Raw genomic sequence first — 6,405 nt, 5'->3', positions numbered from 1 at the left:
ACTGATACTGCTTACTATGAAGCAGACTTACTTGCATCAGGTTTATATAGTTGGATTTTTAATCGAGACAGCATTGCAGACTTACATTCCCTCTACTTAAAATTTTGGTTTTAAAAACACCAGGTAAGAATTTTTAAGGTCAAACGGCAATTTTTTTTTGAACGTTACAACAGAATCATTACAGAATGACCAGCCGTTTCCAGACTTTAAGTAAGCTGTATAATGTCCTGATGTTGTTGATGGACCATCGTGATAGATAATTGCTACAGTAACAAAAGTCCTCCCTGATATTGACAGCTGAGAAGCCACAAAATTTTTTATTAAAGTTGACAATTTTGATCCATCAGGCCTACATCGTTGCATCATTAAAATGACATACTGGCCATATCTACGTATAAATAATGTTGACATCATATCACATTTACATTGGCTACACTCCATGTTGTGATCCGCTGCATTTACTAGCTTATTAAAGGAGACTGATTTACTGTCTGGCAAAGTTAAATATATAAATCTTTCTGAGTCTACACTAGTAGTACTTGATACCATACAGTTCTCGCAGTCATGCTGCCATTGATAAGAAAGCCCAAACAGGTGATCTACATCTACACCCTCAACTTGCAATATATCAAGCATATACATTAAAAACTCCTGACAATCTTGCTGATTATTTTCAGAGAAGTCTGTTTGACCTGAACATTCATCTAACAGATAACGAACTTCAGACACACTTTCTACTTTTGTTCGATCAGTGCTACATTTCTCGAAAACAGAATTCAACAAACAGCATAAAATTTGTTCAGAATTCAACAGAATCTGTTCTTTTAAACTCTCTAGTGAAAAGAGAACATTAACCACTACATTTGCATAGCAGTTGACACCAGAACTGTTTTCAAATTGAAAACCGACAACATCTTCAACAGAATCCACTTTCTTTCTGCTAACAATTTTCGGTTCATTGACTTTTAGTCTTTTTGCAACAACCTCCCTACTATTACTGCTATTTCTACGTTTGCGGCCTACCACACGTTTCTCAAACAAAGGATATTGAGGCAAATGTGGCGCATACTCTCTTCTTAACCTATTGTATTCCTTAACACAATCTAGATCCGCACAAATGTTTGTGACATCACAGTCAATCAAGTACAATCCCGATAAAGTTCTAACTCGTGACAATGCCACATATGCCATACCCTCCTTGAACACAGAACTGCCAATATTCACCAATGCACAGTCTACACTTAAACCTTGCGATTTATGGATTGTCACCGCATATGCCAAGCAAACAGGAAACTGTTTACGGCGAACATATAAATCTTTAACAAGCAAAAACCTAGCAGAACAACGACCAATTTGCTGTACTTCCTCAATGCCATCAAATTTAATTTTTAAAAATTCTATTCCATCTCTATTTCTGTATTTCTCAAAATCAACAACATTACCCATTGATCCATTTACCAGACCTCTTTCTACATGTAAATTCCTTCTCAAAATAATTCGGCAATTTAAACACACATTCAAAGTCTTTTCAAAACCCGCTGTTTTAGATATAGTCTTCTCTAATGAATCCAATTTTGATTTCAAATTGTCTGACAAAATAATTGTTGATCCCATATGCTCTAATTTGTCGATAGCTTCAAGTTTCACAATCTCTTGCTTTTCTAAATTCAACATTTTGTTGTTGAAGATGGCACATTCTGCAAGAGTTGGCATGAGACATATCCCGGATTTCTTCTCAGTAATTTTCTGAAAAATATTCTCAGGCACAATCTCTTGTTTGGGATACAAATTTGACAGTAACCGTGCATTTAAAGCTTCTTTCCCATGCTCGTTCACTTTTCCAATTCTAATATCTTGTAGAATATTCTTGTAATCTTCATCCTTTGCCTGACGCATATTTTGATGCAGTTCTGCATAATTGAAGTTTAACCATATATTGACGTTGCCAATGCTCCCTAGGCACTTCCTGGTATCTTCATGCGTGAGTATTTTGAACACAGGTTGACCTTTTACTGGTGTCAGCTGTAGAAGATCTCCGAAAACAATAATGTGTTTCCCACCAAATAAGACATCATATTCAGTTTTAAGTACTTCTTGCATTCTCAAATGCACAAAGGCAAGCATGACATTGGAAACCATGCTTACTTCGTCAATGATAAGTAGTTTCATTTTCCTCAAAACTCTTGAAACTTCACAGCAAGCATCTCCAGATAACTTGTTGTATTGTAATTTGTTGTCATGCTCCACCGGCAGCATCAATAGACGATGCAAAGTAATACCTTTAATATTATGTGCTGCCAGTCCAGTAGGAGCGGTGACAACACAAGACAGCGATGACTCAGTCCTTTCCTGCAAATAACAAGAGATTGCTTTAATGAGGAAACTTTTTCCAGTTCCCGCTTCTCCACTCACGTACAGTCGGACAGGCTTCAACGACGTACACGAGCACTCTTTCTTCTCATGACTTAATCCGTGCTCAATTTCCTTGGTAACTTCATCATATATTTTCCTCTGCTCAACGTTGAGTTGTTTTTCCAAGTCTTGTAAGTTAACTGAATCCTCCTGAGCATGTGCCATGGCTCTTTCTACTTCATTCATAGCAGTGGCAGCTTCATTTTCGATAATAGGTCCTCCAAGTGGATCTTGACTCAATGAAACAGAACTCTGACTGTCCTGAGAACTGTCTCTGGCAATCTCAGCTGCAATCGTTGCTTCCTGCTCAATTTCCAAAGTTAGCATTTCTTGATATTTAGAAAAAGCAGGACATTCTATGGACTCCTTGGCTGCATTGAAAGAGTCTTCGTAACAGAGGAAATCTCCAAGCAGTTCCTCTTCTGCACGCCAAGGCTTGAAAAGTTGCAAAAGTGCTAAATAGAAAAACTCCTTTTTTTCTGGAGATTCGCCACTTAATTTTCGATGGTTTACTAATTGGCATTTTCTTTGCTTGACCAGGCATCCCTCACTTCCAATTACAGCATACACTCCTTTCTCAATATCTTCTTTGATGTTCCTCTTGAATATATAATTTTGGAGAACCTCATATAGACAAACATTCTCAAGGTGACTGCTTCGATTTGGATAATATGTATCCAACATGTTGGTCTTCAAAATGTCGGTACTGTTTGGTTCCTTTTCTGCCAAATACTCAATTTCCCGAACAGGTTTTAGAACTCGATTTCGCGTTGCAGCAAGACCAAGACTCGCCCAAACGAGACTCCTGGATTTGGCATAGAGACTTGCTGAAGACAATCGATCAGAACATTCGTAAGCTCCGATTTCTCGATGCGACAACATCTTCAGACTGAAACTGTACAACTTCTTGCTGAGGCTCTTTTCATGGGAAATGTCCTCCCACATATCCTTCAGTTCAGTCTTTTCTTTTTTGGTGATGTAAGATGTCACATACCGAGCCACAGCCATACAGTTGTCAGCCACAAACTGTATATCCATGTTGGCATTCCACATGGACAAAATCACTGGGTTGTAGTCATTGATGTACTTGGACTCTTCGTTCCTTTTCAAATTGTATGTATTCTTGGGTGATTTCCTCGTCACATTATGTCGCAGCGAAGACATCAAACTGTTCACTCTTCCTTTAGAAATCACCGGTCGTGGAAAGTTGAAACGACATTTGGTGTAGAACTTGTCCTTGTTTCTGAATTTACGACGACAGTACTTTCCACAACGATGGCTTTGGAAACGTAGAACTTGTTCTCTTAGACTTTTCTTCTCCGTTGCGTTTGGAACAGCACACGTAGAATACTGTTCGATGAAATTCATCACTAAGTCATCCGGATCTGTTCCAAATTTAGGTGCATCCTTGATCCACAGCAACATATGTATATGAGGGGCACCTCTTGCTTGGTACTCCTTTCTCCAGAAGAAATCCAACACCTCTCCAAGAGGTGGATTCTTTTTATTTGTGATGAAAGACATCATAGCTTCAAATCTATGATTGAAGTACCTGCATACATTCACAGGATCCAAAGAACACAGTTCTCCAGGTGTCTTGAATTCAATGTTTTCAATATTTCCATTTGCCTCTCGTAGAAATTCAAGTAAGTCATCCCAGCCATACTCGGCACAGCTCAGAGTGAGGAACCATGTCGGAGTTCCTAAGTTCCTCAGCATACATTTTAAGTCACCATGACGACGGTACCAGTACTCATTAGTACCACGCTGACACGCCATGAGATTAATTAAGTGAGAATCCAAAATACTGTCTTGGACATTGACTTTATGCATAAAGTCACTTGCCGAGATGTTTCGCATCTGTATACCACTTTTTAAGATGTGGTTCACTGCATATGACAGTCCAGACAGATCGCTTTCAAACAGGAGATGAAACAAATAGGGAATGCATTGCCGAAACCTAGGATCTTCTGCATACAATCGTAAAGTCCGGTATTCAGACGCAGGAATTTCACGAGGTCGCTCATCATATCTTCCTCCTTGACCTGTGGGAAATAGCTGTGGGAAACACCGAGCTTCCAAACTTTCCTCCCAAACACTAATGGGACTCCCTTTGGCTTGTTTCATTTGAAACAACTCAATAGCATTCCCCATCACTTCCTTGGAATGCAAAGGATGAACACTATAATGTTCATATATTTCTTCACTTTTAGAGGCCTCTACTTTCTCAATTTGGCCAGCACACAAATCGCTATCCTCTTCATCACTTACTTCCTCTTCTGCAACATATACATTCTTATAATACTTATTATTTTTCTTCAAATACACTGTTGCCTTTTTGACTTTCCTAACATCCACTAAATCTTGCCATATTTTCTTATTCTTTGTCGGAACCCCATTAACCAAGATAACCAGAGGTTCCTCTTCCACTTTTTCTATTCCAATTGTGTTAATGTTTTTGTTCAAATCTAGAGGCAAATAAACAACTCTTCCCTTTAATCCTCTCTGTAAATCTGCTGGAGGCAACTTCCCTGTCTTTGGCTCCATTCTTACAATAGCCTGAAAGGGATGGATACTTTGAATCAAAATAGATTCATAAGTATTTAAATCCTTCAATTCAGAAGGAATCTCAACCAATTCCAGATTATTATGAACTGCCCTAGCAGGCATCTGGTTTTGGTTTAATTTATTACAACAATAAGTACACACACGTTGATCCGATCCCAAATCAAAATAATTTTCTACCATCAAGTATGTGGCTAAATCCTTCCATTCACTATTATTTTCCCTTTCACTTTTTGCATATAAATCCACTACCTTAGTCTGATTCTTATAATAAGTGCGTCGACAACATACACAAGTGAAATTAGGCCTCTCACTTGATTTCATCTGAAACGTGGCAATTTCCTTCTGAAAATTATCTGTACTGGAAACCTGTACATTATCTTCCACATTACCCTCTACTTCAGGGTCAATTTGAACATTCTCATCTTTACTACCAAAGTAACAAAACTCAATTTCTTCACAAATATTTTTCACATCTATTTCAGAACCATGCAAAAGAGCAGCACATAACTGTTTAAGCATAATTGCTGGACTCTTAGCATAATACAACATTCTCACTAATTTTCTCACTTTATTATGATGCACTGCTAGCATCCTGAAATGATGAAAAACACTCTGGCATACTCTCCTGGAAAGACAAGCCAGTGAATGACCACGCAAACCTGTCATTTGTCTCACTCTGCAAGGATCTAAATCTTGCAACAACTTCATTTTCTGCTTCAAACTTTTCTTATTAAATGTCCGTATAAAATCACAAAGCAAATTGATGGAAACCTGTCGCACACTGCAAATAGAACTACACTTCCAAATGTACACAGGACCCTTAGGACGTCTTCCTAAAACCTCATCACTTAGCGCCTCTTCTGTCTCTGTTGTCACAAGTTGTTCTTTTTCAACTGGACAACCATCCTTCACTTCATAAGCTCGACCACTGATGTCAACTGCATGCACCAAATCATTATCCTGAAAATAAGTCTCCTCATTAAAAAATGCCTCAGAACTTGAACTATGCATCCATTCTCCAGAAAAAACTTCACAAAAGTTAGTACGATTTACTACTCTCTTCCATCTACTTTTTGTTTTGAAATCAGAAATTACCTTGCTTAGTTTCCTAATTCTATTGATTACCAAAATAAACAACTTTCGCTTGATTTCAAAAGCATGATCAATAATTTTCTCTACATTTTTCTTCTTCCTATAAAATGCCGCTTTCTGTTGGCCTTTCTTTTTAATATTTTTCAATAAATTAACTAATATCCTATTACGGAACATTCGTTGTCGAATGTCCCTAAACTGTTGTTTCCTTCTACTATCATGCACAGAGTTATCTCTTCCTCTACCAGTAACATTTGTGATGGGTCTCTCCTTTCCATTTAAATTACTTCTCTTTTTGTGAACAGACACATTTTTTTGAGCAAAATTTTTTTT

The sequence above is a fragment of the Lissotriton vulgaris genome, chromosome 8 (genome assembly GCF_964263255.1).
Source record: "Lissotriton vulgaris chromosome 8, aLisVul1.2, whole genome shotgun sequence".
Lineage (NCBI taxonomy): Eukaryota > Metazoa > Chordata > Amphibia > Caudata > Salamandridae > Lissotriton > Lissotriton vulgaris.
This window is presented reverse-complemented; position numbering follows the sequence as displayed.